This window comes from Podarcis liolepis (assembly GCF_965112155.1).
Source record: "Podarcis liolepis genome assembly, chromosome: 8".
Taxonomy (NCBI): Eukaryota; Metazoa; Chordata; class Lepidosauria; order Squamata; family Lacertidae; genus Podarcis; species Podarcis liolepis.
In genome coordinates this window covers 89,730,224-89,744,182 of record NC_139560.1, presented here as the reverse complement: position 1 = coordinate 89,744,182, position 13,959 = coordinate 89,730,224, and the positions used below count along the sequence as shown (strand labels likewise).

Here is a 13,959-nt window from a genome sequence, read left to right as displayed (position 1 = left end):
GGGGGGTTTGGTGTTTTTAGCTGATGAAAATTTAGTCCTTTACAAATGACTTTCCAGACTTTAGCTTGCAATGTCTTTGCTTCAATCTATTTACAAAAGCGGAAGGCGGACTTCCTGTTTAGACCTTCCCGCTTCAGTGCCAAATTAATTCAACTTTTAAAACTCCAATTCTTCACTTTACTCACAGGTAGTTACTTTTAAATCCAATTGTCCACAGGAAAAAGTCAGCACTCTCCGGCAACAGCTGTGCGGCTTCACTCCTTCACAAAGAAAGATTCCCATATGTGAACCAAACCACGCCTCAGAATGTGAGACGTCACACAGAACTGTTTAACCCTGTAAGTTCTGATTCTCCTCAGAAATTGCCAACAAGGTCACATTTAATTTCAGAAAGGGGAATTTCTCAAAAATGAAGAGATTAGTTAGATTAGTAGAATGGAAGAGTAAAGAAGGACAGTTCCCCTTAGGGTGCCTGAAAGGTGCTTCATTAACTGTACCAGACAGAATGCATTCCACAAATGAGAAAGGGCACAAACAAGTCCAGGATGATGCCAGCTCTGGAAAAACAAATAGAAACTGATGATAAGGCAAGCAATTGCCTTATCAAAGACCATCGGCTGCAGTGAGAACTGCAGGGTCTGCTTCCTTACAAGGCCTTGACCAGCTGGCTTGGGGGGGAGGCCCAGGCCCTTACATCTCCAGCTATAAAGAGACTCCAGCAGCAGTGAGGACTGCAGGGCTTAGAGGGTGGGGCTGGACTCACTGTAACAAACCTTTGGGGAAGTGCTGGGGGGGGGCAGTGGTTCTGCTATTCTTCTCTGCTCCAAGTGTCTAATGCAGGGGTCGGCAAGGTTTACCTCGCCTGGGCTGATTCACTCCCATGGAGATCGCTCCGTGGGCTGGATCGTGTCTGCGCAGACATGTTTTCTGATGTCTGTGGCTGCGCAGACACAATTTCTGGCACCACGGAAGCAAGTTCCCACTCCACGCTGCGCCAGTTTAGCACAGCGCGCGGGGACTCGCTGAGCGGGCAGCTCAGTTCAGGGGTGGCCCATGGGCTGTTTAAACGGCCACTTGTGGCCCATGGGCCGCAGGTTGCCAACCCCTGGTCTAATGTGTTTTAAAATGTTCTTAAGCAGTTGGTGGTGTTTTAAGTTTTAAGTCATGTCAAGTTTGGCTTGAGAGCAGTACATGTGAAAAGGATCTAGGAGTCTTGGTTGACCACAAACTTGACATGAGCCTATAGTGTGACGCGGCAGCTAAAAAAGCCAATGCAATTCTGGGCTGCATCAATAGGAGTATAACATCTAGATCAAGGGAAGTAATAGTGCCACTGTATTCTGCTCTGATCAGACCTCACCTGGAGTACTGTGTCCAGTTCTGGGCACCACAGTTCAAGAAGGACACTGACAAACTGGAACGTGTCCAGAGGAGGGCAACCAAAATGGTCAACGGACTTCCGGGTTGGTGCCTCCGGCAATGGCGGAGTTCCTCTGATCGGGAGGAACTTGCCCCGTGGGAATCTCGGTCTGCACCGCTGCGGCGAAGGCGGAGACCCATAAAAATCACAGGCAGGAGAAGCCTGTGAACGTGGGATTCGGCTGGCACCTTCTGCGCCTCCCCTACTCGCGGGGGAACCCAATTTTGGGGACCCAGAGCGACATGGGGTGAGTGGCATGGTGCTTCGGATCGTCTGCTTCTTCCACGGAGCGAAGCCGCATAGCTGTTGCCGGAGAGCACTGACTTTTTCCTGTGGACGATTTGACTCCAAATTTGACTCGTGAGTAGAGCTGATATGTGAGAATCGGATTTTAAACGTTTAATTTGGCATTGAAATGTTTAATTTGGCATTGAAACGGGGAGGTTCAAAACAGGAAGTCTCCCTTCCCTATTTGTAAATAGACTGAGGCAAGGAATCGGTAAGCTGAAGTCTTGGAAAGTCTTTTGTAAAAGATTAAAGTTCCATCGGTAAAGAGTATAAAATCCCCCTTGGAGGCAGGAGAAGGGGGGGGAGCTGTGGACTGAGTATGCCTGCAGGAGAGAGTAAAGAGAGTTGAATTACTGCCGCTCTGCCCCTGGAAATGGGCTGCTAGTGGACGGACGTTTTGGAATGTCCATTGACAGCACTTAGAACGTTCCTTGACAGCTAACAGAATAAGAGAGATATATTGTTTCTACCAGTGTGGTGTAGTGGTTAAGAGCGGTAGTCACATAATCTGGGAAACCAGGTTCGCGTCTCCGCTCCTCCACATGCAGCTGTTTGGTGACCTTGGGCCAGTCACACTTCTCTGAGCCCCACTCACCTCACAGAGGGTTTGTTCTGGGGGAGGAAGGGAAAGGAGAATGTTAGCCGCTTTGAGACTCCTGAAGGGGAGTGAAAGGCGGGATATCAAATCCAAAACTCTTCTTCTCTTCTTCTTCTGTTTTCGGCTGCTTCTAAAAAGGAGTAATAAAGTAACTGAAAACTGAAACTAACTTTGGATTGTACGAGTTGCGCTTAAAGGTGACATTTTTGACTATTATAAATAGAAACTGTTTCCCCATAGTGGAAGTTTCTGAAATTGGTTACTTTATAAGAGCTGGGCTAGGGGAGTTTCCAGCTGCAAGATAAAAACTGTGTGACTCTGGGATTGACCTTGAATCTCTTAAGTGTTATGGCGAATGGAAAGGAAAGAACAGATGAAATGTCAACAGAAGAGGCCTTAGTGGTCGCATTATTGAAAATAAATGACTCGCTGGAACAGCTTCACAAGAAAACAGAAGTGATGAATGTGAAAGCGGACGCTGCAAATAATAAAATTGATTTAATTGTAGAAAGTTTAAATAATCCGGGACAAAGGGTGAACACCAACACAGAAACCACCCAGAAATTGACACAGGAATCTACTTTAATACGGCAAATTGCGGATGAGGTCAGGGAGAAAACCTTTGCTGCTGAATGTAAAACAACACAATTGGAGGGTGAGAGAGCCCCATACATTCAAAAGCAACTTGACAAATATAAGCTGACATTTGCTAAGATGGAGCTTAAAGAAAAACAGATGAATTTGAGGATCAGAACCCCACCAGAACTGGAAAGTTTGACAGAGCTTCAGGAGGAGACAGGATCAACATCGGCTGAGAAAGAGAGATTTTTGGGGGTCAGTAGGACCGCCAAAAATGTGAATTTACTTAGGGTAACCGTGAAGGACGTTGGATCGAAGAGAAGGGGGACTGGGAAATATGGACAAATCTGAAGTTGTTATGGTTGGGCCGAGCTGTTGTGGTGGGGATGAGGGTTGCTGTGTTGCTGGGGATGTTGCTGGGGAAGTTTTGGATGGGAGGGATTGTTTCAGGAGGTGGCAAAGGGATGTTCCTGGATTGGTTTGGCAGGGCACGAAGCCTCGAGTAAAACTTAAGATATGGACGGATGCTAAAGAAGGAGGTGGACCTGCCCTGCCAGACACCTAAACTTTGTTGTGAATCATCTGCTCTTTGCTGGCTGAGAGAATAGCTGTCTTTTAAAAGCACTGAAGTGTTGGATAATGGCAGATGAAGTTGATGGCCTAGACGGAATTGGCGGAAAAGACTGGCAAGATCCGAGACCAGGGAGAAGAGTCGGTGGAAGAAGACTGGGAAAAGTTTAAAGACTATTTATAGACATATTGTAAAATTAATGAATGTTAGAAGAATGTTGGAATGAAATTATATGGCTTCAGTAGAAATGTTATAAGGAATTAAGTATAAATAGATTAATAGAGTATTAAAGGAAAATAAGGTTAAAAGGTGTTAAGATAATTATAGGATAGAAAACAGGGGAAGATGGTAAGGAATTGCTGAAATAATTAATAGAAGTGGAATACAAAAAGGGAGGTGTGAGGAGGCCGTGGAAATATGGGAAAGAAAGATAAGATATTGGAAGTTTTTTTCTTTTTTCTTTTCTTCTTTTTTTTAATGTGTTTTTAAAGTGTTTTTGTTTTGTTTTGTTAATTTTTATGTAGTGTTTTTGTATTACAATGTGTTGTTGTTTTTCTTTGTTTTTTCTTTTGTAAGTGTTTAAATTGTTGTAAAAGTAATAAATATTATTTTTAAAAAATGGTCAAAGGCCTGGAAACGATGCCTTATGAGGAACGGCTAAGGGAGCTGGGCATGTTTAGCCTGGAGAAGAGGAGGTTAAGGGGTGATATGATAGCCATGTTCAAATATATAAAAGGATGTCACATAGAGGAGGGAGAAAGGTTGTTTTCTGCTGCTCCAGAGAAGTGGACACGGAGCAATGGATCCAAACTACAAGAAAGAAGATTCCACCTAAACATTAGGAAGAACTTCCTGACAGTAAGAGCTGTTTGACAGTGGAATTTGCTGCCAAGGAGTATGGTGGAGTCTCCTACTTTGGAGGTCTTTAAGCAGAGGCTTGACAACCATATGTCAGGAGTGCTCTTATGGTGTTTCCTGCTTGGCAGGGGGTTGGACTCGATGGCCCTTGTGGTCTCTTCCAACTCTATGATTCTATGATTCCTTTGGCCTGATTCAGCAGGCTCTTCTTGTGTTCTCAAGAGCCCCCAGCTGAGCCATGATGTACCTGTTCTGAAACCTGCCTGGCAGGTTTCAACCATTAACCCCTTCTCTTAGAATCAAGAACTACTGAGTTAGAGGGTGCTATGAGAGGTTACACCAACCAATTCCCAATCTTGGAACACTTTTCATCATATTGCTCTCCACTGTTCATCACATACTCAACAACTGTGAGTCAGTTCTGCATAAATACAGACAGCACTTTATTTGTCCTTTTCCATTGTCAGCTATGGAGTGCTGGGATTTCAGGCACTTCTCCCGGACTCCTGGTCCGGTACAGACATGCTGTGATTACTGTAAGTCATCAGCAAAGTAGTTAATGCTCTGAGGACTGCAAAATGGACTCAGGCACATTCCAGCAAAAATTACAATTTTGTACCTGATACTTTCGCAACCCAACATTCATTTGTGGCAGTATTGTGCTATCAATCCATGTGCGTTCCAGCTGCATGACTCCTATTACTTTTAATAGAAGTCAGGAGAATAAAATGCTGAGCAAAGCACTTTGAAAATGTGTTCCATTCTAGGGGAATGTATTGCTCTGCTTTGTGCAGGGGGACATCTTTAGAAAACAGAGCTGAATGCTGCATCATTTCCATAGCTCACGCCTTTGTGCTGACTCCTAACAGTGGGGCTCTCTGGCTGGTGTAACATTGCCATAGACAATAGGCTTCTTTACTGAATAAATGACCAGAATTTATCGACCTGGAGCAGAGAAAAAATCAGGAGAAAATAATGTTATAACATTTGCATGTTATGTTATTTGAGAAAGATAGATAGAGAGCAGAGGCTCAGACAGTCTTTTCCTGAGTAATCCCATCCACAGCACTTCAGTTACTGTGGCACTGTAGACAGTGGCTTGAAGGCCTAACCAGTCTATTAGACAGAATGAAATTTGGTTAGTCTGTGTTTAGCCAGCAGGAAGAACAATGACATCAGCTGCTGGTCTTGGGCACCAGCTTCAGGGCCAGTTCACACATGCATGTACATCCAGAACTGTGCCGAATTGTGTGGTGTTTGAGCTGCAGTCACATCAGGGCTGCTGGGAGATAAACTGGGTTCATTACAAGCCATGATAAGAACATGCTGCCCCCCCCAAAAAGGTACAATGCAGCATATACTATACCTTCTGGACAATATGAATGCAACCTGCAGGGTGGTTTCCCCAGGGAGAGCCTTTTGCATCCATCTGACACAATCCACAGTGGGCAACCCCTCTCCATGTATGACTTATCTGGGTGCTGAAGGAGGATCTCAGGGTAGGGCTGGTATTCCTATCATCTTACTGTGTATTTGGTGTGCTGGGTCAGTGGAGCTTTGGGTCCACTTCAAGGACTGTTGTAGTGCAGAGATACTGCCAGGGGCATTACCAAGGACCTGGCCTGGACTTTCTGGCAATTCCCCCCAGAGCTGGAGCTAGCTGCTCTGGCACCCGGAGCGGCACACATGGTGTGCACCCGGGGGCAGGGCTAGCGTCCTGGGGGGCAGGGCGGTGATGTCACGCTCCCCCCAGGGATGACATCCGGGGTGGGTCACACACCCCTTCCACCACACACCCCTTCCTTCACCAGTGTTTCCCCCTACCTTGGTTGCTGTCTATCTGTGGCTAGAGGAATTCAGAAATAAGAGAGCTCAGTTGTGGTGTGATAGCCAGGCTGCAGAGTCGGACATACAGAAAGATGTCTGAGTGTGTCATTAATCTGGCCCCTCAAGTCAACAACCCATTGGACACTAGCTCTCCTCTCCTCACTGTCACCTGAGCACAAGAGTGTCTGGATTATCATTTCACTGAATGCACACTATGCAGAGTGTTGGATGGTTGGCAAAACAGCATCCATCACAGCCTTCTTTTGCAGTCTAACTTGCCGGAGCTGAAACAAGATACGGCCTGGGCCTACCACCTGAGTGTTTTGCTTTGATGTTGAACCAGCAGGGGTAGTACACGCAAACAATGTATTCCACTATCAATGCTAAGTTGTTGAAGATTTTGCCTTTAAGGCCATGTATAGAAACACATATTCAACAAAGCCTGTTTGCTGTTCACCACGTTGAATGGCTCATTGGGCCATTTTCAAAAAGGGCCAGATCCATGGGAAGTTTTCCTCTCTGTTATGTACTGAGTTGAACAGGATCCAAACTGCAGCAGTCTGATTGGTCCTAGAACAATAGGATCCAAAATGCAGCAGTCTGATTGGTCCTAGAACAATAGGATTCAGAATGCAGCAGTCTGATTGGTCCTAGAACAATGCAGCAGTATGATTGGTTGGCAGGAACCACCCAATCATGCTCCAGATATAAGTGAATCCACAACCTGATTGGCTTACAGTAGAATTCCAGAATTAGCCAATCATGTGCAGCCCATTGTGTAAATAATGTATATAAAGCAGATACTTTGAGGGGACTTTCATTCATTCCTCCTCACCACTATGCGCTGAATAAAGAGCATGAAATCACTTTGCGACTCTGAGTATATTTCACTCTCATGCCCTTTGTGATCCAATATCTGTATGCTTGATCAGTAGACAGATCCTTTATGACATTGTCACTCAGTGAAGCAAGAGGCTCGCCAGTTGAGAGTTTGGTGAATGAAGGATCAATTTCAAGTTCTGTAGCAGATTCCAGCATCTTGCCAATGCTACCTGTCCACTTGCTGTTAGACAAGTTCCCTAGCTGTTCCCGTCAAGTGCTGTGATCGAGTGTTGCAAGGGCAACTTGGTGGTGTAGAGGACACAAACAAATCAGATCAGCTTATGAACAAGCTTGACCTCTACCCAATGCATAGTACTAAGTGCCCAGCCAGTGTTAACATTTGTAGAACCACCTCCAGTGACTTGGAGGCCCTTATCAATGCATACAGCTCCTTCCAGGCATGCCAGTTATTGGAGAGGTAGAGGCTGACAGCCCTTGTCATGTGAAATAAGTATCACATATGATTTCCTGACCAGGATATCCCATATCCTCTGTTCCCCAGATGACAATTTCTCACTCCTCTCCCAACTGTTGACCGCCCCCCCCCATTTTTTATGCCCCACCCACAGAGCATTTGCTATCAGAAGAAGGGCACACAAGCCCTCCACCATCATGAGAAGACTCATTAATCCCCATTTTATTTTATTTTATTTTATTTTATTCTTTGGCAAATTTATAGAAAGAAAAACATAGGCCAATAGATAAATTTTAGAAAGGGGCAAGGTTAGAAAGACTTCTCCCGGAAGTCTTTCACCTTGGGACAGGTCCACCACATATGGTAGAAGGTACCCTCCTTTTCTTTACATTTCCTTCATAGATTATCACTGTTGTCATAAATCTTTGCTAATTTTACAGGGGTTAAGTACCATCTATACATCATTTTCATACTATTTTCCTTTAACACCATACACGCAGTGAACTTGACCCCTTTCCTCCACAACCTTTCCCAATCTTCAAACGTTATGTTATATCCTACATCTCTTGCTCAGTCTATCATCACAGATTTAACTTGTTCATCCTTTGTATGCCACTCCAACAACAGATTATACATTTTAGACAAATTTTTAACTTTAGAATCTAACAACTCCATTTCCAGTTTGGTTTTTTCCAATGCAAAACCTTTTTTTCTTATCTAATTTATACAATTCATTGATGTGGTGGTAATGTAACCAATTTATTTTATCTTTAATTTGGTCAAATGGTTTTAATTTAAATCCTTCTTTATCTTCCACTAACAAATCTGAATATCTCAACCACTTGGTTTCCATGTTTGACTTTTCCTGGGCCTTTGCCTCTATTGGCGAGAGCCATCTGGGCGTTTTCCTCTCTAAAAGATCTTTATATTTTATCCAAACATTATATAGAGATTTTCTAATTACATGAATTTTAAAACCATTATGGGCCTTTACCTTGTCATACCATAAATATGCATGCCATCCAAACACATTGTCAAATCCCTCCAAGTCTAAAACATCTGCGTCTTCTAGTTGTATCCATTCCTTAACCCAGCAAAGAGTGGCAGCTTCAAAATAAATCTTCAAGTCTGGCAGGGAGAATCCCCCTCTTTCTTTTGAATCCATTAATAATTTGTTTATTAATTCTGGGTTTTTTCCCCTGCCAGATGAATCTAGATAACGCTTTCTGCCATTCTTTAAAACATTTCACATTATCAATAATTGGTAGGGCTTGAAACAAAAACAGAATCTTTGGCAATACATTCATCTTAACCACAGAAATCTGGCCCATTAATGACAATTTCAAATTTGACCAAATCTCCAAATCTCTCTTAATTTCATTCCATAATTTCTCATAATTATCTTTATATAAGTTCAAATTTTTCACCAACACATTAACTCTCAGATATTTAATTTTTTTCACAAAGACTAGGCCCGTCTTTTCTTGTAATAATTTCCTTTCCTCATTATCCAGATAATTCTCTAATACTTTGCTTTTGCTCTTATTTAACTTAAATCCTGCTACCTGCCTTAACTCCTGTATCATCTCCAGTGCTTTTACTGCACTGGAGTCTGGATCTTGAAGTTTCAACACCAAGTCATCAGCAAATGCTTTTAATTTATATTGTTTGGATCCTACTACTATACTTTTAATTTGTTCTTCTTTTCTTATCATACTTAACAAGACCTCAAGGACTGAAATAAACAGCAGAGGGGAAAGTGGGCACCCTTGCCTGGTACCTTTCTCAATTCTAATTTCCTCTGACACCACATTATTTACTATGATTTAAGCTTTTTGTTCATAATAGATCGCATTAACACCATTTAAAAATCCTGACCCACCCTACTACTTTCTAAATTTTGTGTCATAAAACCCCAAAGTACATTGTCAAAAGCCTTCTCCGCATCGATAAAGTTAACATTGCTTTACATTTTTTTCTTGTTCTTAACTTTTCCAGAATATCTACTATATTACTTATATTGTTTTCATATGTCTACCAGCCAGAAAACCTGCCTGGTCCTTGTGAATATATTCTGAAAAGACCTTCTTCAGCCAGTAAGCAAAAATTTTGTAATCCACATTGAGTAGGGAAATTGGCCGGTAGTTTTTCACATTGGATCTATCTTGATCTTGTTTTGGAATCAGAGTAATATAAGCTTCCTTTCAGGTTTCAGGTGCTTTGTCCCCTCCTATAATCTTGTTGCAAACTTCTAACAGTGGCTGAATAAGCCAGTCTTTCAATGTCTTATAGTATTTTGCTGATAAACCATCTGGTCCCGGGGCCTTGCCAAGTTGCATTGAATTTATTACATTTTCTACCTCTTGTCTTGAAATTAGTCCGTTTAGTAGGGTCCTTTTACTGTTCGACAGTGGAATTTGCTGCCAAGGAGTGTGGTGGAGTCTCCTTCTTTGGAGGTCTTTAAGCAGAGGCTTGACAACCATATGTCAGGAGTGCTCTGATGGTGTTTCCTGCTTGGCAGGGGGTTGGACTCGATGGCCCTTGTGGTCTCTTCCAACTCTATGATTCTATGATTCTATAAGGCATCGTTTCCAGGCCTTTGACCATTTTGGTTGCCCTCCTCTGGACACGTTCCAGTTTGTCAGTGTCCTTCTTGAATTGTGGTGCCCAGAACTGGACACAGTACTCCAGGTGAGGTCTGACCAGAGCAGAATACAGTGGCACTATTATTTCCCTTGATCTAGATGCTATGCTCCTATTGATGCAGCCCAGAATTGCGTTGGCTTTTTTAGCTCCCACGTCACACTGTTGGCTCATGTCAAGTTTGTGGTCAACCAAGACTCCTAGATCCTTTTCACATGTACTGCTCTCAAGCCAGGTGTCACCCATCTTGTATTTGTGCCTCTCATTTTTTTTGCCCAAGTGCAATACTTTACATTTCTCCCTGTTAAAGTTCATCTTGTTTGTTTTGGCCCAGTTCTCTAATCTGTCAAGGTTGTTTTGAAGTGTGATCCTGTCCTCTGGGATGTTAGCCACCCTTCCCAGTTTGGTGTCATCTGCAAATTTGATCAGGATGCCCTTGAGTCCATCATCCAAGTCGTTGATAAAGATGTTGAATAAGACCGGGCCCAAGACAGAACCCTGTGGCACCCCACTAGTCACTCTTCTCCAGGATGAAGAGGAACCATTGATGAGCACCCTTTGGGTTCGGTCAGTCAGCCAGTTACAAATCCACTGAGTGGTAGCATAGTCAAGACCGCATTTTACCAGCTTCTTTACAAGAATATCATGGGGCACCTTGTCAAATGCCTTGCTGAAATCAAGGTAGGCTACATCCACTGCGTTCCCTTCATCTACCAGGCTTGTAATTCTGTCAAAAAACGAGATCAGGTTAGTCTGACATGACTTATTTTTCAGAAATCCATGCTGACTGTTGGTGGTCACAGCATTCCTTTCTAGGTGCTCACAGACTGTTTGCTTAATGATCTGCTCCAGAATCTTCCCTGGTATTGATGTCAGACTGACTGGGCGGTAATTATTTGGGTCCTCTCTTTTCCCCTTTTTGAAAATAGGGACAACATTTGCCCTCCTCCAGCCTGCCGGGACTTCGCCTGTTCTCCAGGAATTCTCAAAGATGACTGCCAGTGGTTCTGAGATCACATCTGCCAGTTCTTTTAATACTCTTGGATGCAGTTCATCTGGCCCTGGAGACTTGAATACATCTAAACTAGCCAAGTATTCTTGTACTATCTCCTTAGTTATTCTGGGCTGAGGTTTCCTTTGCTGAATCATTGGCTCCAAATTCTTCAGGTCGGGCATTGTTTTTTTTATCGGAGAAGACTGAGGCAAAGAAGGCATTGAGGAGTTCAGCCCTTTCTGTGTCCCCTGTTTGCATTTCACCATCTTCTCCTCTGAGTGACCCCACTGTTTCTTTGTTCTTCCTTTTGCTACGAACATACCCATAAAAGCCTTTTTTGTTGCTTTTAACCTCTCTAGCAAGACTGAGTTCATTCTGTGCTTTAGCTTTTCTGACTTTGTGTCTACACGTGCTGGCTATTTGTTTGAATTCCTCTTTGGTGGTTTCCCCCCTTTTCCATTTTTTGTACACATCCTTTTTTAATCTTAACTCAGTTAAAAGTTCTTTAGATAGCCACCCTGGCTTCTTTAAGCACCTTCCATGTTTCTGGCTGATTGGTATTGCCTGACGTTGTGCTTTTACTATCTCCCTCTTAACAAACTCCCAGCCATCATGAACTCCCTTTCCTTTTAGTATTACTGTCCATGGGATCTCACCCAGCACTTCCCTAAGTTTTATGAAGTCGGCTTTCTTAAAGTCAAGAAATTGAGTCCTAGTATGCTTGGCTGCTCCTTTCCACTGTATAGTAAACTTCAGAAGAGCATGATCACTCGCGCCTAATGATCCTTCCACTTCTACCCCACTAACCAGGTCATCAACATTGGTTAGGACCAGATCTAAAATGGCTGTTCCTCTTGTTGCTTCTCCCACTTTCTGGACAATGAAGTTGTCTGCAAGGCCAGTGAGGAATCTGTTTGACCTTATGCTCTTGGCTGAGTTTGACATCCAACAAATATCCGGGTAATTGAAGTCCCCCATTACTACTATCTCCCTTCCTTTTGCATGCTTGGCCATCTGTTCCAGGAAGGCATCATCTATGTCCTCCGTTTGGCTTGGGGATCTATAGTAAACTCCCAAAATGAGGACTCTGTTATTCTTCTCTCCCTTAATTTTGACCCAAGTGCTCTCACTTTGGCTTTGAGGTTCTAAATCTTGGATCTCTTCACAGGTATACACATCCCTGACATATAACGCCACTCCTCCTCCTTTCTTGTCTGGTCTGTTTCTCTGAAATAGATTGTATCCCCCCATTATTACATTCCAATCATGGGACTTATCCCACCAGGTTTCAGTGATGCCTATTATGTCATATTTAGTTTGCTGTACCAAGAGCTCAAGCTCATCTTGTTTATTTCCCATGCTTTGCGCATTAGTGTACAGACACTGAAGTCCATTAATCATTCCCCCGTGTCTCTTATTTAAGGATTTTTTCCTCCCACCACTAGGTCTGCGTGCTGTTTGCTCCATTTGGTCTATGACATTTGGATGATCATCTTCATCAATTGATAGACTCCTACCTTCAGGAGCACTGTCTCCCTCCCCCACATTAGTCAGTTTAAAGCCCTCCTAATGAAGTTTCTGAGATTTTTGGCAAAAACATTCCTCCCAACCGTTGTGAGGTGCAGCCCATCGCTTGCCAGAAGTCCCTCTTCAAGAAACTGCAGTCCGTGATCTAAGAATCCAAACCGTTCCTGTTTACACCATCTGCGAAGCTAGCTGTTCACTTCCACTATTTTTCCCTCTCTCCCTGGGCCACGTCGTTCAACTGGGAGGACAGATGAGATGACAATTTGTGCATTTAGTTGCTTCAATTTCCTGCCCAGAGCCTCGTAGTCTCTTTTGATCTTCTGGAGGCTATTGCTTGCAGTGTCATTGGTTCCCACATGAACCAAGAGGAAGGGGTATTTGTCAGTGGGTTTTATGATTCTCTGCAGTTGTTCAGTTACATCTTGGATCTTAGCCCCGGGGAGACAGCACACTTCCCGAGACATCTTGTCAGGCCCACAGATCACTGCTTCTGTTCCCCTCAGTAGGGAATCCCCTATCATCACTACACGCCTCCTCTTAGGTTTGGTCGGGGTTCTTCCGTGAGCTGTCCGTTCCAAGGTCGCCTGCACATTCCCTGAGGACTGACTTTGCTGCTCGTCTTCATATACCTGATCGACTGTAATGAGGGAGAGATCCTCAAATGGAGTGTGCTCTTCGTCTTCCATGCTAGGGGAGGGGACCTCAAAGCAATTGTGTATTTCTAAACAATCAGAGCGAACCCTGGGCCTCCTACTTCTTTGAGTCACGTTTCTGGCTCCTGTGTTGGTGAACTAGCCTCCTTCTCAGGGGAGTCCCCTGAGTGTACATATGCAATTGGTGTTTCTGAATCCCTGGTGGCTGCACAGTACATGCTGCTTCCTATCAAACTAGGTGGTCAGGTAAATGTAGCAAATGTGACAGTAGCATTTAAGTTAATTCCACACATTTTTAAATAAAAAGCTATGCCATGCAGAAGTTCCTCAGCTTAGAAAACCTGATGTCAGCGAGAGGACAGGGTTGGAACTTTTCTCCCTGGCTTCCAATTTTGTATATGGAACCGGGCCAGCTCAATACATTTTGGCACCTAAGTCAAACCAGAAAATGGTGCCCCCTCCAGGATCTGCATCAGGATCTGCTGCCTCTGTGGATCCTGCTGCCTGAGGTGGTCACTTCACCTGGCCTCATGGGTGGTACAGAAAGACATTTTCAGATGGGGGAACATTCAGATCTTCAGTGTGAATAAAACTGGGCTATACAGATTGGCCACATGCTCATGATGTCAGTTGAGCTGGCCTTCCCAAGATTCTAATCCAGTTGGGTAATACACACAAAATTTGCTGACAGACTGCACAGTTTA

At 43.7% G+C, this 13,959-nt stretch overlaps 1 protein-coding gene across 1 annotated transcript in view; it reads right to left on the bottom strand.

The window, feature by feature from the left end:
• Positions 1–13,959, bottom strand: part of LOC310713831 (uncharacterized protein) — a gene marked incomplete at its 3' end in the record, with an annotated part of 476,441 nt that overhangs the window by 82,564 nt on the left and 379,918 nt on the right. The gene's annotated exons all lie outside the window — the stretch shown is intronic.